The sequence below is a fragment of the Podarcis pityusensis genome (genome assembly GCF_964106645.2).
Source record: "Podarcis pityusensis genome assembly, chromosome: 7".
Classification (NCBI taxonomy): Eukaryota; Metazoa; Chordata; class Lepidosauria; order Squamata; family Lacertidae; genus Podarcis; species Podarcis pityusensis.
In genome coordinates this window covers 68582578-68606485 of record NC_138031.1, presented here as the reverse complement: position 1 = coordinate 68606485, position 23908 = coordinate 68582578, and the positions used below count along the sequence as shown (strand labels likewise).

General features: G+C 44.1%; 1 protein-coding gene across 8 annotated transcripts in view; it reads right to left on the bottom strand.

Moving 5' to 3' along the window:
• RNF152 (ring finger protein 152) overlaps nucleotides 1-23908 on the bottom strand; it is a 66693-nt gene that overhangs the window by 23559 nt on the left and 19226 nt on the right. For 2 of the 8 annotated variants that reach the window (XM_081015043.1, XM_081015044.1), the window contains one exon: nucleotides 20514-20598. The exons of the other annotated variants lie outside the window; for them this stretch is intronic. The gene's annotated coding sequence lies outside the window, so the exon portion shown is untranslated. The remainder of the gene's footprint in view (nucleotides 1-20513; nucleotides 20599-23908) is intronic. 8 annotated transcript variants of the gene reach the window in all.

Genomic DNA, 23908 nt, shown 5'->3' with positions numbered 1-23908 from the left:
TATTTGATGTCAAAGTTCTAACTCACTTATGAGTATCTCACTATATGGCAACTATAAACCATATTTAAATAATAAATTATTTTAATAATATTTAATAATATTTATTTATTTATTTAATAATATTTAAATAATAGCTCCCCCTCGGGAAATAAAAACTGCGTCCATACAACAAAACAAATGGGTTTTTGTAAACTCTGTGTGTGCTGGGGTGGGAAGTTATAAGTTTGTCATGTGTGTGTTGTAAGCTTCACCTCCTCCCAACCTGTTGATACAATACAAAATTTAATACAAATTTAGGCAGATTGACTTTTTAAAACAATATGGATTAGTAGCTTCTGCATAATTATTTGTAATCCTGCAGTTAAGCATGTTTAAATGCATTGTTTCTGATAGGCATTGTTTTTGATGGGCTTTAAAACAATCTTGCTGGATTTGAGAACTCCAGAATTATCAAAAATTCCTCATTATGGGCTCCTCATTTTTAGAAAGCTACTTTTTCCCCAACCCAAGTTCTTAATGCTTTTTAAAGTAACTTTCTTGGTTGCTGGCATTCCACATGCAAGTTCCTTTCTCTTGCTGCAGAGGTGGGCTGGTGGAAAACTCCTGCTCCCATTTGCATGGCAATAAAGTATCTTTAGAGGTGTCATTGAGAATCATTAGTTCTGCAAAAGAATGAGCAACAGCCTCAGGGTAATATACTGTAGTACGAAATGGGCTATTGGTGCAGCCCCAGAGCCACTGCAGTGTGTTTTTGCATGGAAACAGCAGGCTGTCTAAGTGAGAGGTGGTTTTAGTTGGTTTGTTTAATTGGAGGCATTCAGAACAAAACATGGGTCGTTTGAAAGAGTCTACTAGAACTCACAAGAACTTGTCTTCCTGTCTGCAGAGTTAACAGTCCCCAGAAACACTCACCCCCACCAGCACCCACTTCCTCTGTGTAAAAATTTCCTTTAAAGGTAAAGGTAAAGGGACCCCTGACCATTAGGTCCAGTTGTGGCCGACTCTGGAGTTGCGGTGTTCATCTCACTTTATTGGCCGAGGGAGCTGGCGTACAGCTTCTGGGTCATGTGGCCAGCATGACTAAGCCGCATCTGGCAAACCAGAGCAGTGCACGGAAACGCCGGTTACCTTCCCGCTGGAGCGGTACCTATTTATCTACTTGCACTTTGACATGCTTTTGAACTGCTAGGTTGGCAGGAGCTGGGACCAAACAACGGGAGCTCACCCCGTCGCAAGGATTCGAACCACCGACCTTCTGAGTCCTAGGCTCTGTGGTTTAACCCACAGCGCCACCCGTGTCCCCTACCTCTTGTAATAACAGTCTCTTTTAAAAAGGCTGCATTTCTATGATTTATCATAACAAAATTGGGGAGGGGGGCATAGAGACAGTATTGTCAAGTAACATAGACTTCAGGATCATAAAGTATCTAGGTTCAGCTTCTACTAAGCCGAAGTAGAAAAATTGACATGCACCCCCTCAAAAACCAAATAAATCTCTAAGGCAGGCATGTCCAAGGTCCATTTTGGGGGCCTAATCCTAAAAAAAGGTCAATAACTTCAATCTTCAATCATCAACTTTGGTCGGCCCTCACAGCCCTTCACTTCATCAAATCTGGCCCTCTTTGAAAAAAGTTTGGACACCACTGCTAAGGGGCTGAGGGTGTGGGTGTGATTGTGCAAGTTTAGCATGTAAAAGGCTTCAGTAAAGAAGACTTAGGGGTCTGGAAGAAAGAGAAAGAGACAATCCATTCAAAAAGCTTTGTGGATGGGGTGCAAAATTTCGCATGTATACACAAAAGGCACAGGACCATATCCAACACTGCAGTTCCAGTAAAGAAGACTTGTAGCATGTAGCAGATATTTTTCCTCCTCCTTCACCTCTAGCCTACCCCCCCCCCATCATCCTCAAAATCACAGCAGATTTTTGGGTGGGGGGAGAGAGAAAAGGAAGCCTCATTGCGCCAGGAGAACTATGGTTTGTATCTGATGGGCAGCATTTGATACAACCCATAGTGAAGTAGCCTGAGGTACGGGTTGTGCCTCCATATAGTGGCTGCTTATTAGTAGCAAATCAGATGGAACAACTGCCCATCGTTTGCATATTTGACATCAGGAATCTGAAGCAGGATTGGGAAGACATTTAATTGTTTTATAGTATTAACGCATATTTGGAAGCATCCTTTCATAAGATACCAGTCTTGCCCGCAAGCTTTTATTTCTAGAGGATATTGTAGGAAGACCACTGCAGTGAAGAGCTGCAGCCTATTTGGCCCAATGTACTGTCGAAGGCGCAGGTGGTGCTGTGGGTTAAACCACAGAGCCTAGGACTTGCCGATCAGAAGGTCAGCAGTTCGAATCCCCGCGACAGGGTGAGCTCCCGTTGCTCGACCCCTGCTCCTGCCAACCTAGCAGTTCGAAAGCACCTCAAAGTGAAAGTAGATAAATAGGTCTGGCAGGAAGGTAAACGGCGTTTCCGTGCGCTGCTCTGGTTCGCCAGAAGCGGCTTAGTCATGCTGGCCACATGACCCAGAAGCTGTATGCCGGCTCCCTCGGCCAATAAAGCGAGATGAGCACCGCAACCCCAGAGTTGGTCACGACTGGACCTAATGGTCAGAGGTCCCTTTACCTTTACTGTCAAAGGAGCATCTAAAGTGGAAGTGGTGCAGAAACGTTTTTGGGCTAAAAGCATCAGGCTATACCAAGATGTGCCACCTCCCTTATTATTGCATTCTCTCCAGATCTCCTATTTATACAGTACAATCAATGAGCACATCTAAGTTACATGTTACAACCTAATTTCTGGCAAATGAGAAGTCACAGAAAAGATAGTCAAAATGTTTGTATGGATTTCTAGTCTCCGTTACCAAGAACAAGTGAGACAGGAATCATCATCAGAGGATCTGTTACCCTCTTGCATCGTCCTGTCCTAGCCAATTTGCAAAAAGGTGATCTGCAGTGTCTTGGGAGTATTTCAGATACCGTACAAGTTACAGCATCTTTTGACAACTGTGTTTGGCTTTTGCCCCAGACGTATCTTGCCAGCTTGCAGGGAAAGTAACGATATGCATTTGATGCATGCTCCACTAACAAATTGCTTACTGAAAGATAAAGGGGTTTTGTGCTTTTTTGGATACTCAACATAGTGTTAAGAGACCAGGTTATTTGGTAGTTCAGATGACATCTTCCAGAAAGTTTATATGATTTGGAATACCAAAGAATGCGGTCCTAGGACTGTTATGCTAAATCCCAGAGATATTACTAGTGATTTTGGCTATATTCCCATGCTAATGTTAAAGAGTTACTTAGCCCACAAATGGCAAACCTCAGAGTTCTCATGGTCTGTTCTATTCTCCAGGCAGAGATCCAAGGGCCAGGTATATTTGCAGCACTAACTGAACTCCTTGTGAAGTCAGGCTCCGTAATTAAGCTGGGTCAATTTTTCATCATGGTTCATACAAAATCTCAAGGCGAAACGCCACATTAAAGTACAGACTTTGCCACAATTTGAAATGCTCTTTCCCAGTAAAATTATTAGCAATCAGTATACCATACCTTGATTAAAGTTTCATAAGATCACCAGCCGCCAAGTGAAATCACTTTAGGTGGCCTCATTTGACCATCTCTTCCTTGGATAATCAGTTATGTTAGGCAGAATGCCGTGAGCTTGGAGAGGGTGCAACTCTTGCTCTTTGGGAATTCAATGCGGGATTAGCCGAAAAATCTGCTTACCACCTTCTCTCCAAGGTTTGCTTCTATATTTCATAGAATCGTAGCATTGCAGAGTTGGAAGGGACCACAATGGTCAATTAGTCCAACCCCCTGCAATGCAGGAATCTGTTGCCCAATGTGGGACTCGAACCCACAACCCTAAGATGAAGAGTTTCATGCTTTACCGAGTGAGCTACCAAACAGATATTACAAAAGGCATGCAGAGTCTCCCATGCTTTCTCAGTGCAAGGAAATAAATACTGTGAAGAGCCACTGCCCCACTTATAACTTGTTTTGATTTACAGAAGGTAAAGCTCTATTTGTGGGATACAATATTGGTCAACACTAGAAAGGGCAACCATTTGGAGGAGCCATTAGCCTTCGATTTAAGAAGTTCTATGTTTCCTCTCTCTTGACAGAGCTTTCACAAAATCACATTCAGCCTACCCATCGCCTACCGTAACAAGTAGATAGAGAGATGTGAACGGTCCTCTGTATTTTTCACCTCCAGTCATTTTTCATTCGTTCAAATGTATAGATGGCCAATCAAGGATCTTCTATTATAGGCTCACAACATTCAATTAGGTACAAGGACCATATATTGGATAGTTACAATGAAAGCAATGAATACCACCATATACCAGGGTTTCCCAAACTTGAAGCTGTTTTTTGGACTACAATGCCCATCATCCATGAACACTGGTCCTGCTAGCTAAGGATGATGGGAGTTGTAGTCCCCCAAAAAAGAAAAGAAAAAAAGCTGGAGACCCAAGTTTGGGAGACCCTGACACAGACAGAGACAAGATATCCATGAAGAGTGGTTAATCCTAACCATTCTCCTTATATTCCAAGGCTGTTTACCTTTCTCAAAACAGAGTTTTACAATGCAAGTGCTGCTAAAGTGCTGTTCCTTGTAACCATCCCTTTTTACTACAAAAGGAGCAAGTTTCCTGAGCAAGGCCTCCCACATAGCCTCAGGAACTGAGGTGGCTCAAACAGAAAACCTTTCAACACCAGAAGAGTCTGATGATTCTTTTCTCTTTTTTAACCCATTGTGCTGTAAAGCTCTTCTTGAAACTTAAAAGTCCCACCCGCACTATCCATGAGGGGAATAGAGGTCTCAGCGCCGCCTTTAACAAACTACATTTTCCAGGATTCTTGGGGAGGGGGTAAACCATGACTGTTTAAAGTGGTGTGATGATGCTTTAAATCAGGCATAGGCAACCTTCGGCCCTCCAGATGTTTTGGACTACAATTCCCATCATCCCTGCCCACTGGTCCTGTTAGCTAAGGATCATGGGAGTTGTAGTCCCAAAACATTTGGAGGGCCGAGTTTGCCTATGCCTACTTTAAATGTATAAAAGCAGATGGGGCATTAAGTCTCTGGAGCTTTCACTACTGTCTTTTAGCATAAGGAGCAGGGCTTTTTTTCAGCTGGAACTCTCCGGAACTCGGTTCAGGCACCTCTCAGGTGGGTGCCATTGCCATTACAGGAGAACATGGTGAGTTCCAGCACCTCTTTTTCTAGAAAAACAGCTCTGATCATGAGTAAATAGAATGTTATTAAAGACATGAAGCATAAAGATACACGATGCATAGATCCGTTTACTAATACGGAACTCATTTTATTTTTTTAAAGATAAATTGCATACAGTGGTACCTCGGGTTACATATGCTTCAGGTTACATACGCTTCAGGTTACAGACTCCATTAACCCAGAAGAACTTTGCTTCAGGATGAGAACAGAAATTGTGCAGCAGTGGCATGGCGGCAGCGGGAGGGCTCATTAGCTAAAGTGGTGTTTCAGGTTAAGAACAGTTTCAGGTTAAGAATGGACCTCTGGAACGAATTATGTACGTAACTGCAAAACCTTTTGTAACTAGACACAGTCTTTTAACGAGTATCGTGAATGCAAAACTTCCATTAATGAGCTAATCAGTGATTAAAATAGCCGCACTTGGATTACAGTAAACTCTCTTCGTTTTGGCAGGGGAAACATACAGTCAGAGAGAAGAGGTCCAGTGCCCTCATGGCCATATCTGTGGCTGAAAAACTGTAGTCTCAGTGGGGTCTCAAAAGCCATGCTGTGTCCAAACAAACCCAAGTAGCCGCAGCCGCAGATTTCAAGACCAAGAAGGCATCGATGCACAAAGCTCAGAAGCATATCATTTGCCTTCGCGTCCTACTAGTTAAAAATAAATTGGCAACGCACCCTGTCACTGGACTGATTTAAATCAAGGCACTTTGGATCAACGAGAAAAGAAGGCCAATTTAGAATCAAGTTTCCCATTGAGACTTCTTCATGTACTTGCTAAACAATGGTGCATGTCTAACCACTAAACAATGACAGTAATAATAATAATAATAATAATAATAATAATAATAATAATAATTTATTACGGCCGTAGGCCCATACAGATAAAAACAAGACATAAATAACAGCCTGTGCACGTGGGAAAAAACAGCCGCTAAAACACTACTATAACAATAAAATACTATAAGATGGAATGGCATACTACGCCTTAATTAGCTTGTGGTGCTCCTTGGCAACGCTTTTGGGTAAGGACAGCGACCAGGAACCTAGCCACTTTCAGGGTCGTATGGGTATCCTTATCCTGCAAGATTTGGGCAAGGTGGAATTTTGGTGGAGTACCCTCTAGTTTCTGTATGATTGATCCCAACAAATTTGCCCGTGGCACCTTGAATAAGGGGCAAGTGAACATAATGTGCTGAAGCGACTCCGGCGTCTCCTTATCACATTCGCACATGGCGGAGGTTTGGCCCTTTGAGAATCTATGTCTCAGGACATTGGAGGGAAAAACATTAAACCTCGCTTTGGTGAAGGCCAGCCTATGGGCAACAGTCGAAAGGGAGGAGAGGTATGATGGAACGCAGTAAGTTAAAGTGATACCAATGTTCTGGGGCGAACAAACACCTCCCCCCAGCATATAATTTCGCTGTAAATCGATGTCATCCAGTCTTTGGCGGATCAGTCTTTGAGCAGTGATTTGATCTAGTTTTAGGGAATCTAAGGGAGAGATTCCATAGCTCAGGAGTTTGGCATGAATTCTACTGGTCCAAAGGCTGGAGAATTCATCTCGCCATAAGCATTGGGCAAGGTAATGGTCTGGTAATCTATGCCACAATGATAACCAATAATTGAAGACTTGCTTCCACAGGCAAGTTTCTAAGGATGCGATCTTCAATTCTAGTCGCATGGCTGCGTTGCTTACAATGACAGTATGTAACTAGAGCATTATTGCCAACAGGGTTTCCCAAACGTTGGTCTCCAGCTGTTTCTGGACTACAATTCCCATAATCCCTAGCTAGAAGGCCCTGATTTACATTAATGTTTCATTCTTACAACCAGGCTGACTGTGCAGCTCCTTCTTGCCTAGAGGGGGAAAAATGTATTTAAAATACAGTCATACCTTGGATCTCAAACGGCTTAGTTGCTGAACGTTTCGGCTCCCGAATGATCAAAAACTGGAAGCGAGTGTTCCGGTTTCCAAACTTTTTTTTGGAAGCTGAACGTCCAATGTGGCTTCCGCAGCTTCAGGAAGCTCCTGCAGCCAATAGGAAGCTGTGCTTTGGTTTCTGAACGTTTTGGAAGTCAAATGGACTTCCGGAACAGATTCCGTTCAACTTCCAAGGTACAACTGTATGCCCAAATGGGATCTCTTTTTACAACATGCACCCAGGATAGTTTTATTTATTTACAAATTTTAAATCCCACACCGCCGATAAAGATTTATGTTCCCAGGGTAGCTAACAGAGGTGAACTTTGCACACTTTTGCTGACAGTTTTCTCTCCTTTCCAGTGTTGCTCCTTTCCGGGTCACTCTGCCTTGGCCCAGCACCACCCTTGCAAAAATAAAGCTGCAAACTATACTGAACTGCTCATGACTGATAGGCAGAAGTAAAGTCTGATAGTTATCGTGCAGACAGGAGCACTTTATTTTCATTAGATGTAAATGAAATTCCTCCGTTGGCAGGTAGAGTGCAAGCATCCCTACCTGAGAAATGATCAAATTCTCCATTGACATCGAAATGTATCTTTTAACTCCATGCATCTTGTAGGCATTGTCTTGATTTAGAAATTAGCTGCAGGGCTAATAGGATTATACCCATATTATTTAATATTAATTTAGTTAAGCCAATACAGAATCATAGATCGTAGAACTGTAGAGTTGAAAGGGAACATGAGGGTCATCTAGTCCAATGCAGGAATCTTTTTGACCAACGTGAGGCTCAAACCCACGACCCTGAGATTAAGAGTCTCCTGCTCTACCAACTGAGCTACTCCAGGGACAGATTTAGTTTCAGGCAGCTGGTGCCAACCTAGCACTCACCTGTACTCCACTCAGCTGCTTCCCACATCCCCCCAAAAAGATGTCTGACTTCTCACTTAAGAGAGAAAGCCTGACTAGCACCATCAGTAACACATCCGCATCCTGTGGCAGAGAAAAGGGAGAGCAATTTCACTGCAAACCACATCAAGGTTATCATCAACCAAGGTGTCACAAGGCAGCGGGAGTTCTGCCACTCACTTTGGGTGCTCTCGGTCGCTCGCTTCGCTAGAGGTTTCGGCACCAACAGCGATGATGCTGTGCTCTGCCATTTGTTAGGAGTGAGCAAGAGGCTCTAAAGTGAGGGATGACTTATACCCCGTTCCTGAACGTTTGCCTGTATCGCAGTAAGGAAGCGTCCTAAATAATAATAATAATAATAATAATAATAATAATAATAATAATAATTTATTTATACCCCGCCCATCTGGCTGAGTTTCCCCAGCCACTCTGGGCGGCTCCCAATCGAGTATTCAAAACAATACAGCATTAAATATTAAAAACTTCCCTAAACAGGGCTGCCTTCAGATGTCTTTTAAAGATAAGAAAGCTGCTTATTTCCTTCACATCTGAAGGGAGGGCGTTCCACAGGGTGGGAGCCACTACCAAGAAGGCCCTCTGTCTGGTTCCCTGTAACCTCACTTCTCGCAATGAGGGAAAGGCCCTCGGCGCTGGATCTCAGTGTCCAGGCTGAACGATGGGGGTGGAGACGCTCCTTCAGGTATACAGGACCAAGGCCGTTTAGGGCTTTAAAGGTCAGCACCAACACTTTTAATTGTGCTCGGAAACGCAGATCTCTCAGGACCGGTGTTATGTGGTCCCGGCGGCCACTCCCAGTCACCAGTCTAGCTGCCACATTCTGGATTAATTGCAGTTTCCGGGTCACCTTCAAAGGTTTCCCCACGTAGAGCACATTGCAGTAGTCCAAGCGAGAGATAACCAGAGCATACACCACTCTGGCGAGGCAGTCCGTGGGCAGGTAGGGTCTTAGCCTACATACCAGATGGAGCTGGTAGACAACCGCCCTGGACACAGAATTAACCTGCGCCTCCATGGACAGCTTTGAGTCCAAAATGACTCCCAGGCCGCACACCTGGTCCTTCAGGGGCACAGTTACCCCATTCAGGACCAGGGAGTCCCCCACACCCACCCGCCCCCTGTCCCCCCAAAACAGTACTTCTGTCTTGTCAGGATTCAACCTCAATCTGTTGGCCGCCATCCTTCCTCCAACCCCCTCTAGGCACTCACAAGCTTGCAACCAAGAACACTGAGGGTCAGCAACCTCTAAATCACAAGCTCTCTTACTTTCCAGATCTTTTGTACCAATCGCTCGTGATTGGTACTGTATGGGCACTTGTAGCTCAAATTCTCCCTCACGGTAACACACAAACCAACCAACAAACAAAATTAACCATTTCCTTTTAAATAGTATACTTTTAGCTACCAGTGACTGAAGGAGCTGTTTCAAGGCATGACATTCAGGTATCATGGACTGGCTGCATGCAGAGGAGTGGTGGAAGGCACCAGCTGGGAGACCCTCAAGGGGAGAAGACTCAGAGCCAAGGGATTGGTGGTGGATGTCAGAGGGAAAAGAGGGAGAAGACTGGGAGGAGGAGATGTCGGAAGCTGAAGTGGTAAAAGAGAGCAGTCCAGAACTGGAGGCAGCAGCAGGTCAAGAGACAGAGTTGAGTCAGGCTGATGAAGAAGTCAGGGTATTTCCCCGTCATGCTGCGACCAGCTCCCCTCCTCCCTGGTCTCCCAGAACCAGAAGAGCTATGAAGAGGGTGGAGCAAATGCTGTAGAGGCAAAGAAGTCTCAGATTGCTTGGGGAGGAGGAGACTTAGGGAACTGTGGGAAGGCAGGGACCCACAGTCCCCACAACTGCCTCACTGGGGCAAGATCAACAGGAAGATTTGTTGGGCCCATTAGGCCTGGCCTCTTGAGCTGCCTTGTTTCTCTGAATAAAGAGTTAACTTCACTGAAGTTGTGTGAGTTAATGGTGACCTCATCCTGGCACCCGCTCCTGACAGCAGGTAGCATACAAGCTGTATAATCTTTCCCTACTGTTATAGGAAGCAACTGCATAAACACTGGCAAAAAAATGAGCCTGTCAAATGTGCTATCATCAGAGTTAGCCTAACCTAAGTCAAAATAATCCACTCTTTCTTGGCACACCGCCTTCTCCATCTGTCAAACTAGGAAACCGCGGGTTGCCTTCAATTAACTTTTACTCGGGTTAGGCCCTATCAAAATTCACAATGTTAGGTCCATTCATTTCAACGGGCTGACTCTGAGTAAAAGTTGAATACAACCCTGTATTCAAAAAACACTTTCCGTGACAACTGTGGTGGTGTGGCACAATCACCCTGCCCCATCAACGGAGGAAACCAGTTGTTGGGTTGCCGCCAGAGGACTCAGGAATCAAAGTTGCTCAGGAACAGACACACCAGGCTGAGTCTTCTTCCATCAATAATGATTCAGTTTCACTAGGGCTGAAAAGGACCAAAATAGTCTCTGGACAGGAACACTGGATGCAATAGGGTCTTTAAATTCTAACAACAGGGCAGATAAAGACCAGAAAATTGACAGCAGGAGGTTGCAGCACTAATAGGTTTGGGCATCTGTCACAGTTTCAGTTTAGAGAAAGTTTATTTTTTAAATGGCCCATGCAATGCATTTTCTTGCCGCGTGGAAAATTAAGTATTTGTCGACATTACTAGAAGTAAGAAACTAAAGCCAAATAGTTGCAGGGAGTGTTGGCAACTGGAAGGTAAGATTGGATCTAACGGAACATGTTCCCAAGGACTCTGATTTGGCAGGGTGCTCAGAGCCTTCACCTTGTATAATGTGGAAGAGGAGGCAAAAAAAAAGTTTTGTTTTGTTTGCAACTTCAGAATACCCTGTGGGGGAAAGGAAAATGAGGAAAGTAATTTTGGGCATGCTCCTTCACCTCTTGTTGCATGGGAATAAGTATGCATAATAAGGCACATTAGAACATGCTAACTCAGGGGTGCGAGAGAGAAATCGCCTCCCTGCATAAGGAGACATCACCTTGCCAACAAAGGTCCGTATAGTTAAAGCTATGGTTTTCCCAGTCGTGATGTATGGAAGTGAGAGCTGGACCATAAAGTAGGCTGATCGCCGAAGAATTGATGCTTTTGAATTATGGTGCTGGAGGAGACTCTTGAGAGTCCCATGGACTGCAAGAAGATCAAACCTATCCATTCTGAAGGAAATCAGCCCTGAGTGCTCCCTGGAAGGACAGATCGTGAAGCTGAGACTCCAATACTTTGGCCACCTCATGAGAAGAGAAGACTCCCTGGAAAAGACCCTGATGTTGGGAAAGATGGAGGGCACAAGGAGAAGGGGACGACAGAGGATGAGATGGTTGGACAGTGTTCTCGAAGCTACCAGCCTGAGTTTGACCAAACTGCGGGAGGCAGTGGAAGACAGGAGTGCCTGGCGTGCTCTGGTCCACAGGGTCACGAAGAGTTGGACACGGCCAAACGACTAAACAACAACAAATAATGCTAATGCAGAGCAATGCATCCTCACCTGCGCTTTCCTCTCTATCCGATGCATAGAGCCACTGAAAGAATACGGGATACAAATTAAAAAACGGGCTCTATTAGGCTTCCACTTCCCTCTGCAGTTTTATAATCCTCCCATCCATCAAATTTGAAAGAGTATTAATACTGACACTGGCTGATCCCCACCTCATCTGCTGAGCTAGCTTTTTCTGAAGTTCGCTGCCACAGTCTTTCAGGATCCACGATAGTTTCTGAAGAGTCACGGCTCAGATTTTTATTTGTGATTCTCCAAGGCAGATATAGTCTTCCTCTGCAATGGTATTGTGAGAACAGACGCACAAGACGCAGAGAGCAGGTTGTAAACGAATTCTGATGCTCAGCGGCAAGTGTGGATTTGAATTTTTACTGAGATCAGAGCTTGACTCTCCCGCCACCCGGCCCAAATCACAATTGCTGGAAGTGCAGGCACACCGTCACATAATAAGGTCAAAGGGAATGTCAGAACTTTTCTATGAAATCATTTGCACATCAAGAATATTGGAGGAAAGCTGTCTGTGGACAAACGCTGGCTCCCTCGGCCTGAAAGCGAGATGAGCGCTGCAACCTCATAGTCGCATTTGACTGGACCTTTACCTTACTCATAAGTAAGTCCTACTAAGGTCAACAGGCTCACCCACCAGTTCACATGGGACTAAAGAAATAAACAACTATAGGACTTTTAGAAGACATCTGAAGGCAGCCCTGTTTAAGGAAGCTTTTAATACAGGATGAATCATTATATATTCTGCTGGAAGCCGCCCAGAGTGGCTGGGGAAACTCAGCCAGATATAAATATATTATTATTATTATTATTATTATTATTCAATGCTAAATCTCTTAATACAGGAGATACCACACACCCCATAAAATTTACACAGGGGGCAACCATTCTGTGTGTGTTCCAAGTGACATGCGACTGCTGACATGTGTGCCGCTTTCGGCTGCAGAAGGGGGCAAGGCAGGGCAGAACGGGCTTATGTGTGACCGCTGACACACGCAAACGACTTGTGTGCAAATAGAGTGTTGCCTGTACATACTTACTCATAAATAAATAAATAGAGATGCGGGTGGCGCTGTGGTCTAAACCACTGAGCCTCTTGGGCTTGCCGATCAGAAGGTTCGACTCCCCACAGTGGGGTGAGCTGTGTCCCAGCTCCTGCCAACCTAATAGTTTGAAAACATACCAGTGCAAGTAGATAAATAGGTACCACTGCGGCGGGAAGGCAAACAGTGTTTCCATGTGCTCTGGCTTCCATCACGGTGCCCTGTTGCACCAGAAGCGGTTTAGTCCTGCTGGCCACATGATGCGGAAAGTTGTATGTGGACAAACGCTGGCTCCCTCGGCCTGAAAGCGAGATGAGCGCTGCAACCCCATCGTCGCATTTGACTGAACTTAACCATCCAGGGGTCCTTTACCTGACTCATAAATAAGTCCTACTAAGGTCAATAGGTTCACCCACCAGTAAGTTCATACAGGACTGCAGTCTTACATAGTTACTAAAGTGCAATCCAATTAATTCAACGCAACATTCCATTTTAAGTACGCACATACCATATTAAGCACACACTTAACTGAATTCCTCTGAAATCAATTGGGCTTACTTTAAGTAGACTTATATGTTGTTGTTGTTTAATGTATTTATATCCCACCTTCCAAGCTGGGATTCAAGGAAGCTTATAATATTTTAAAACATTGTTATAAGATACAAAGGAATAAAAACGAACTGGTAAACAATAGTTAAAATGCATTAGAATACATTTAAAGCCAGCATTAATGTACCAACTGCCCTGGCAGCGACTCAGCAGTCAGCCTCATAAGCCGCTAAAGGCCTGTCTGAATAGCCTGCACACAGAAACACAACAACGACAATATGGGAGCAATGTACTATATAGAACTGCACTGTAGTCCTAGCTGAAATGAACTTAGGCTCTGTGCTGTTGGTTTTGCTGGGGCATAAGCTTGTCAATGTTTTAAAAATGTGATTCTGTAGGTTTGCTGTGATCCTCACATTTTATACAGCAAACCATGGACAGTTCTTGATGGACGGATACTTGACTTACTTTAACTGTTACTGTGTAGAGTTTTAGAACGGAACCTTTAATTCGGTGATCAACTAAAGCTTTCTTTGTTTAATTAAGGAGGGCTGAGTGTTAAAGAGCCCACTTGCATATTTTATGATGCTATGTGAGTTCTTGTGAATTACTCTAATGTGGAATGTAAAGGATTATTATTATTATCATTATATTTTTGTCCATGTAACAATTACGGGTGGCTTTTGCTTAATACGTTCTAAGTTTCCACACTCCCCTTCTGCATCAAAGAGCCACCTACAAAAAAAATGCTTCAGCAATATGCAAATCCATTTAATCAGGTAATTTATCGCTAATCAACCGAGGAAATTGAGACAGATGATTTAAATAAGCTTTGGCTTATTACTGTGGTATTGTCCTTAGAAAATTACAGCATGCCTAAAGCTATCCCTTCAGCATGCTTCGGACCATGTTATTACGGTGTTTTGTTTTTAACCAAGGTCATTGCAGCAGCGGACAGGAGATTTCCAAAGGGCTCAAACTTTGTCAAACTAAGAGTGCAATCCTATATGTTTCCACTTAGAAGCAAGTCTCCTTGGTAAAGAGGACTTAGGTAAGCTGGTATAAGATTTCAGCCTAAACATCTTCTTTCTTTGGGGGGGTGTCGATCACCAAAGCCCCAGCATTAGATTTTGGCACCAGTCTGTGTTTACACACCAGTGTCTTCTGCAGAGATCTTTATAGCAGCAGACTGTGTTTACACCCCACTTCCCTACAGGGAGTTCTTACAATAGCTATCAGCAACTGGAAGCCTCTGGGATAACACCCATCCCCAGAGAGTCACCAGGTGACTTTCCACAGGTGACTTGCCAGCCTTAGGAAGCACCATAACAACAGCACCAAGCAGATGGAAGGCCTGGCAGACTTTTCCCCAAGCAATCCTTGCCCCTTCCCCTTCTAGCCCAGGGATAAGGCTTTAACCAATCTGAATTGTATGTAGGCCAAGCTGCTCTGGACTCCTTGGACTGCAGGAAGACTAGAGCTAAATAATAATAATAATAATAATAATAATAATAATAATAATAATAAATTATTTATACCCCGCCCTCCCTGGCCAGAGCCGGGCTCAGGGCAGCTAACAGCAGTAAAATTACAGTAAAAATATAATGGGGGGGGGGGCCAATTTAAAATACATGTTAAAATGCAGCCTCATTTTAAAAGTAGCCCATAGATCAAAACCGTAAGGGGAGGGAAACATAAAGGTCAGACTGAGTCCAAACCAAAGGCCAGGCGGAACAGCTCTGTCTTGCAGGCCCTGCGGAAAGATGTCAAGTCCCGCAGGGCCCTAGTCTCTTGGGACAGAGCGTTCCACCAAGTCGGGGCCAGTACTGAAAAGGCCCTGGCCCTAGTCGAGACCAATCTAACCACCTTGCAACCTGGGACCTCCAAAACCTTAAGGTCCTCCGCGGGGCATACCAGGAGGTCCCATGGTTCTCTCGCTTTTTTCTCCTGGCCACACTTTCCGAATAAAAATTCGCTCATGCTCCACCAACTTTTTTTATTGATAAGAAATGGGTGAGAAAACAAAAAAGAAGCAACTGGCAGTGCTTGTTTTATAACACAGAATACAACTAGGATATGACAACTAGGCATCCAGAAGGTATAAAACAATGTCACTACATAACAACATGAAGCATTCCCCAAATATAATACTGGTTGTCCTTGAATCTTCCTCCCACATTTGCCATTCTTTCCTGCCACACCCTTTGAGGACCACTAACCTAGTCAACCATAAAGACCTAGTCAACCATAAACCTAGCTGGACCATAAAGAAGGCTGATCACCGAAGAATTGATGCTTTTGAATTATGGTGCTGGAGGAGACACTTGAGAGTCCCATGGACTGCAAGAAGATCAAATGCATCCATTCTTAAGGAAATCAGCCCTGAGTGCTCACTGGAAGGACAGATCGTGAAGCTGAGACTCCAATGCTTTGGCCACCTCATGAGAAGAGAAGACTCCCTGGAAAAGACCCTGATGTTGGGAAAGATTGAGGGCACAAGGGGAAGGGGACGACAGAGGACGAGATGGTTGGACAGTGTGCTCGAAGCTACCAGCCTGAGTTTGACCAAACTGCAGGAGGCAGTGGAAGACAGGAGTGCCTGGCGTGCTCTGGTCCACGGGGTCACGAAGAGTCGGACACGACTAAACGACTAAACAACAACAACAAAACCTAGTCAAAGAGATTAAGCTTTCATTACATTTACTGAATTGAGAGTTTTGTCTTATGCGATGTCTTGCAACAAATTGTTCCCCTACACACACACACACACACACACACACACACAAATGTTGTGTATTTTGATGGTGCTTGTTGTGAGTTCAGGAAGGGCCTCAGCTCAGTGGTAAAGCATCTGCTTTGCGTGCAAGAGAAGTGAAATTCAGTAGGCTACTTCCTGCTTCCAAGATGGGAGAGGCCTAGTGGCTGGGATCTCCTCAGTTGTCCTGCCGCTGTGCTGAGCTAAACCATGGTTTGGCTTGTTTAGTTGCCCAAACCAAGGCTCGTGGCAGTTCAGACAGCACACTAAGCTAGGCTATGGCTCAACTCAGCAAAGCAGCAGAATGACAGGGGAAGAGAAAAATCAGATTGCCTTTCTCAGAGCCCACACTTCCATGCTAAACAACGGTTTGGCTTAAGTGTGCTGTGATCCTCATACAGGATCTGTATGAGGTTCACTTCCAGTGTTCCCTCCAGGCACAGAAAAGCAACATGGAAGTGTGACGTTAACATATGAGAGTGCTGGAGGTGAAATAGTTAAACGGATTACCCAATCAGAACCCAGGGGGTGGAGTCAGAGGGACTATAAAACCAGCTCTGGGAGGGGTTTGTTGGGAGTTGGGTGGTTGGTTGGAGTGGGAGTGAATTGGGATAGAGTCTGTGGGTAGGTTGAGTTAGTGCAGCGAAATAAGTTGAGTCAGGAACAGTTAGGAGCTAGGAAGACAAGTAAATATCTGAGAGGTGGTTGAGTGAGTGAGTGAGTCAGGTAGTGGAAGTTATAGGTCTGGATAGGCACCCCATGACTGTAATTGACTGATACCGTTTATGAAACCACACGCTTGTTAAACTGCAATAAACAAACAGAAGTTTATGTTCCAATTTAACCCTGACTGGACTCAGTATTTTACCAGGTAGGGCCTAGGTGGTGGCAGCAGGAAATAAAGTGGTGGCACAGGGATCAATAGACAGTGAAACGTCCGGGGACTCTGTGTGATCACCACAGGAAGTAATCAGTGAAAATCGTAGGTGCTGGCCCACTATCCTCAGAGGGAAACAAGTTGCTGAGCAGGCAGGTACAGAGCCAAGGGGAGTCATGTATCCAACCATGTACTAGGCCTGAGCTAAGGAACCAGTTGCACTTGGGAGTGCATCTCCACGCCACGTGTTTTCGATGTGGGCACCAGTATAAATACAAGAAACATGTCTGCTGCAGTAACATATGAAGCGGTCCTGTCTACATGCAAATGCTAAAGATAATACCATGGCTGGCTGGGGTTAAGGTGGGTATATATGCCAGCTATATCCAGTTGCTCTTAAGTTTTTATTATCTGAAGCTTTCCTCTCTCACCACTGGATAGCTCAGTTGGTTAGAGAATGGTGTTTATGATGCCAGGGTTGCAGGTTCGATTCCCCATATGGGACAACTACATATTCCAGCATTGAGAGGTTGGACCAAAATATCGGATTCTACAATTCTATGGTTCCTAGCTCTCTTGTGCATCTGCAATTCTTTCACTTGTCCCCCCCCCCCCCCTTTCACTCAAGTGATTAACAAGGACAAAAACTTTGGCAGGAAATTCTACCCTTTAAGTTCCTTGGAAGACTGGGATTCTTGGAGAAGAAAACTTTTTTCAAGTATTGTTTTTGAACAGCAAACAAACATCGGTTATTAACAAAACAATAGGTAGTGCAGCAAATTGGCTGGGATTAAAAGGAAACCAAAGAACTCCCAGTGCTCTGTGATCTACAAAACAATCTCTGTAAATTCTTAAGAGAAGGGAGGGGCAGAGAGAAGAAATTCAGCCTCCCTTAACCCCAAGACCATGTCTATAGCTCAATGCCTTCCTTAAAATGTATTCCCAAGCATTTCATGAGAAATCTTTCCTGCGGTTGAAAGGTGATTATCTCCCTATAATTATGCCAATCTCCTTATAATTTGTCAGTGAGGAACCGATAAAAATTTAATGACCTTGGAAGAAAAACACCAGCAATAGCAGATTAAATGGTATACTATTAAGGCTCTAAAGATATTTTACTTAAAACATACACACACACACCACAGTGAATGTCAATAATAATAGTAACAGGGCACAAAGCGTAGACCTGCTTTGAAAGATGGCAAAGAAAAGGATTTTAAAAAAATACCTTCTTGCCCTGACCCTCCAAAAGCTAAAACAAACATATGAAATAGCTTGAGCCCTATGAACTGGCTGGCAGTATTCATTCCACTGCTGTGCAGTAAATATAACATGTTTTTAAGTCCTGAAAAAGAGGAAGCCAGTGAAGGTAAATTAAGTTATATATAAAAAAAGTTGCAGCAGTGCAACCTTCCAAGCTGCTTCAAGGCAAATGGGTTAAGGACAGGAAAAAAGAAACAAGTCAACTTTCCATCTACGTCCGCCCCAAATTAAGGCAGTGTTCCTCAGCTGAACCTGCGGAAAAGCAGCGGAAAAGCAGCATCACTGACCCTTCTACTTAATTTAAAGGGGTGGCAGCAACAGCAGCCCCTCTCCAGTCCCATTATCTTGGGGGCAGGGATAGGAGTGGTGGTCTTCTTCGGACTATACACTGGCCTACTAAACAGATTGGGTGAATTGAGCCAGTGTGGTGTAGTGGTTAAGAGCGGTAGTCTCGTAATCTGGTGAACCGGGTTCGCTTTCCTGCTCCTCCACATGCAGCTGCTGGGTGACCTTGGGCTAGTCACACTTCTCTGAAGTCTCTCAGCCTCACTCACCTCACAGAGTGTTTGTTGTGGGGGAGGAAGGGAAAGGAGATTGTTAACCGCTTTGAGACTCCTTCGGGTAGTGATAAAGAGGGATATCAAATCCAAATCCAAACTTGTTCTACCTTCCACACCACAACAGGAATCTTCAACCTCCCTGCACAAACTGGAACGGGACCAGACTTCCGTGTGTCAAGCCAGTCCGGCACAACATTTTTCCGTCACACTGCAGCAACCATCACACCAGACCCAAGGCTAGAAGTCGATATTGCTAAATAATTATTTGACTCCCTGATATCAAGGGGAGCGTGGAAGAGGGGGACAAGCTTGTATTCTCCTGCTCTGGAGGGAAGGATTTGAACCAATGGCTTCAAGTTACAAGAAAGGAGTTTCTGACTAAACATCAGGAACAACTTTCTTGCAGTAAGAGCTGTTCGACAATGGAACAAACAGTGGAGAGGTTGTGAACTCTCCTTCCTTGGAGGCTTTTAAGCAAGAGGTTGGATGGCCATCTGTCATGGATGCTTTAGCTGAGATCCCTGCATTGCAGGGGGGGTTGGACTAGATGACCCTCAAGGTCCCTTCCAACTCTACAATTCCATGATTCTATGACACTTGTGTTTGACCTATAATGAAGTACGAGTAAAGCATACACAGTGTATCGGACAACACAAAACTGTGACTCGGGCTTCAAGCATCCCAGCAAACACATATTTCTCGAGGCTACTGCTTTTAAGGCTTCCTTCTCCACTCAGTTACTTAAAATGTTGAATTATTCTCTCTCTACTGCAGGTTGAAGCAGATCAGCTGCTGCAGGTTCTCATTATCAGTAAGCTCAAGACCGCACAAATTTCTAGCCTTGTGCTACAGAAATGCCTACAGGTGTTCTGGCTAGGCCTAGCATTAATTTTCAGTACATGTTTGTTAGGTATTAAAAAGCAAATTAACTGGCGGGCCAAGGGTTTTGGGAGAGTTGCCAGACAGGATCATCTGTGCTAATTTGCCAGCCTCTACCCAATTCACAGCTACAGAAACCTGCTCTCTTGTTTTAGTTGCTAATGGAGGGTTGGTGGGGTATGTACCAAACAGTAACACGCAAGACTCTCTGGAAATAAAAATCAGTTTCTGGAAATAAAAATCAGTTTCTGGAAATAAAAATCAGTTTCTGGAAATAAAAATCAGTTGCTGTTCAGAAATTACCCAGCGGATTACACATTAGAAAAACCAGGTCCTACTTAGAATGCAGGTATTCAGACAAGGGGGTGGAAAGAGAGAACTGTAGCCAATGTTAGACCTACACAGAGTAGACCCATTGAAATTTCATCGGCATGACCGGCTTAGGTCCATTAATTTAAACTGAGGGTATGTCTCTTGTTGTTGCCACCTATAGCTTTTATCATACTGCACCAGACACACAGGGACGTGGGTGGCGCTGTGCGTTAAACCGCAGAGCCTAGGGCTTGCCGATCAGAAGGTTGGCAGTTCAAATCCCTGCGACGGGGTGAGCTCCCGTTGCTTAGTCCCTGCTCCTGCCACCTAGCAGTTCAAAGCACGTCAAAGTACAAGTAGATAAATAGGTATTGCTCCGGCGGGAAGGTAAACAGCGTTTCCGTGCGCTGCTCTGGTTCGCCAGAAGCGGCTTAGTCATGCTAGCCACATGACCCGGAAGCTGTAAGCCAGCTCCCTCGGCCAATAAAGCGAGATGAGCGCCGCAACCCCAGAGTCGGCCACGACTGGACCTAATGGTCAGGGGTCCCTTTACCTTTACCAGACACACAGGCCTGTCCTTCCAATATTACACATAACTGAGTTTCCTTTTTTAATGTAAAACTTGTAGAAGTCAAAACTTCAGCTTACCCTTCATCCTTCTAGCTCTGCAGGAGACTGCACACAGAAAAATTACCCCATGACCCAGGGGAGCCAGAGAGTGCTCAAGTCAACGCTGCAAAACAGACAGCGTTAAGGCAACGGATACATAAGTAAAAATGTCCCTGAATAACAAAATGGTCTTAACAGTTGGTACATGAAAATGGTCTTTGAATAGCTAACAATGTGCAAGACTGCCTTGGCCTAAGTTCTCTCGGGGTAGCTTCTCTGATGTGGTATTTACAAAGACAAATGCCCTATAACTAAAATTACAACATAGATCACGCAGATGGGGGCAGAGATCTGGTGGGTGTTAATGTTCTCACCATGAGCTCTGCCATTATCCCAACCATTTGAATTTGAGAAGAGGCATCAAGTCGCCAAAGGTAGACTGAGCAGAAGGAATGAGATGGAGGACTTGAGGTGCTATCCAAAGATCTCATTCTGCTAGCGCAAGGCGCATGTGCTCATGAAAACAGAACTTTCTCTGTCTCTCTTCTGCAGCTCCCCACACGCCTTTCCAAAGGCTCCTGGGAAGCTGAGGGCGACATTGCTGCTGCCGTGAGTCCTGGAAGGAAGACCTGCTCCCTGCTGCAAGGCCCATTTCCACCTGACTTGGGGCGGGGCTCAGACTCACCTTGAACAGCTAAAAGGGGCTCCTGGAAGGCCACTGGGACATTGCTGGGTTGGGACAACTAGCTAAAATGTTTTAAATGTTTTAAACGATTCCAATTTTGGTTCCTCTGGTTTGTTTTTGTCGGGTCGGTGTTGGTTAAATGTTTAGTTGGAACTGGCAGTTATTTTAATTTGAGTATTGTTGTTATTATTGTTATTTATAATTAGGTTGTTTTTGTTATTGATTTTTATTGATTTATTTGTTTGTTGCTTATGTATATTTTGATGTTTTGTAGTATTTTTGTACATGTTGTAAGCTGGCCAAAGTGGCTGGGGAGACCCAGCCAGATGAGCAGGATATAAATTTAAAAAATATTATTAATATTCCAATGGTGAGAAACCACTGAATAAGATTTGGGGAATGTGCAAGAGGGGGGTAGAACAGCAAGTGGAATTGCCACTGTGCCAGCAGAACTGCACTATCACTGCTTTTGGGATGATCAATGTATAAAACTAGATACTGCCTACATGACATTTCACAGACTGGAATAGGTTGCTTGGGGAAAGCAGGAGTTCTAGCCCTGTTCCCTTATCCTTTCCTTAATTTTCCCTGCTTCAGTCCTTCCACATTTCCCTCTCTTTCTAGACATTGTACCATCAGCTCACTCTATGCTGGAATCTAGACATGTATAAAAAAAAGTTGTAAAAATGCTTTTAAAAAAAATAAATTTGAAAAATATATGGAATTTGCCATAGCTCACCATCGCCATCTAGTGTCGCATTCGTATAATGCGCTTTACAACACACTTAAAACATTTTGTTTGCAGCTGTATAGCTGAGTCCTGTGTGTCCTCTGAAGTGAGAGCAAGCAGGAGAGCTGAGCAGCTCCATCCAATCCGTGGAAATGCAGTCCCCACCTCCATTCCACACATATTTATCCCATGCTCACTTCTCTTGTGTGCATAGTTGTCAGACCAAGCATGACCAGGAAGACGAGCAAAGTAAGGCACAGAGGTATATTAACCCCCCTGAAACCATTTGTTATCAATCTCCAGGGTACCAATCACCAATCAGTGGCATATGACCAAATCTGGTTCACTAGATATTATTTTACGTATTTGTTTGTAATCATGTTTATAGATCTATATTGATATCTATCTATCTATCATCTATCTATCTATGTTTTACAACAGTTCTACATAATGCAATAAAAATCATACAAGAATTTTAAAATCAGCTAACTTACAGAAAGATGCATTCTCACCTACATAATCCAGACAAAATAAAAAATACAGTGGTACCTCGGTTTAAGAACAGCCCTTATGAACTATTCAGTATAAGAACTCCGCAAAACCGGAAGTAGTGTTCTGGTTAGCGAACTTTACCTCGGTCTATGAACGGAAGCCGAATGGTAGAAGGGCACTGGCAGCGGGAGGCCTCATTAGGGAAAGTGTGCCTCGGTTTAAGAACAACTTTGGTTTAGGACCAGACTTCCGGAACGGATTAAGTTCGTATATCGAGGTACCACTGTAGCTTTAAAAGTTGGAAGCATAAATGTAGAAGCAACAAGCCAACATTCACCAAATGCCAACCAAAATGCCTGGTATCAGTTCTGGAATATATTCTGGCTCTGTTCAGTGGGAAAGAATTTCTTAACGGCAGAGCAGTCAAAGAACCCGTCCTTACCGTCCAGATTAAAAAAAACCAAAAACTTGCAGTGGTATAATGGTTAGAGTGGAGACACAGGTTCCAAAGCTCACCCAGCCAAAAATCTCAATGGGGAACATTGGACTGTACCACATCTGGTTTGGGGAACCTCTAGCATTGCATATGGTGCTGGCCATTGGTTGATGAGAGTTGTAGTTCAGCAACATCTGGAGGACCAAAGGTCAAGGATCAGATTAGTCTGTTTTTGGGCCTAACCCGGCCCACCGGTCAGTTTAATCCAGTCCCTGTGTAAGTTTATTTCCTGGAGTAAAATTCTAAAAACAACTTCAACCCTAAAAAAACCTCAACAACTTTGGGGTAAAATCATAAGAAAAGCTCAACAACTTCAATCCTAAAAAAAGGTTAACAACTCTGGTAGTCCCTTCAGTCGGCCCTCATGGCCCTTCACTTCATCAATTCTGGCCCTCTTTGAAAAATGTTTGGACACCACTGGATTATAGAAATCTCCCCTATATAGATATAAAAAGATCTCTACATGGATAAGACTAGGATGTTCTCTCCAATACAATTTGTTTTCTGTGTGTAGGTATATATATAATATTTATTTTCCTCCACATGCAGACAGCATTCAGGCACATGAGTCTCTGCCTACAGCGGTATATGTTTAAGATCAGCCCCATAAAGATACTCTCTCAACAAAAGAGTTATCTACCCTACTTGCCCACACATGCATCAGTGTCAATCTGACCTTCTGGAAGGGGAGAAAAAAAGGACCGACTCTCTCCCAATTTACAAGAGCTTCCCCTCCTGATTGCCTATGAGCAATTCTTACCCATAATAGCCAACCCGGAAGAGTGGCTGCTTGTCAGCCTGGCACAGTCCAACAGTTTAGCATTAAGAATGCAAAGTCATCTTATCAGAATCTGAAAATGCAGGCATGACCTTATATAATTTTAGAGTTTGTATGCAGCATCCCTCCACTCTGTCACAACATTTAAGTTCTGTTTACAGAAAGGGCCCCTGAGCAACGGGCGACCACAAACACGAAAAACTGGAAGTGCAAACTTCCAAGTGGTCACTGCCGCCCAAAACATTGCGTTGGT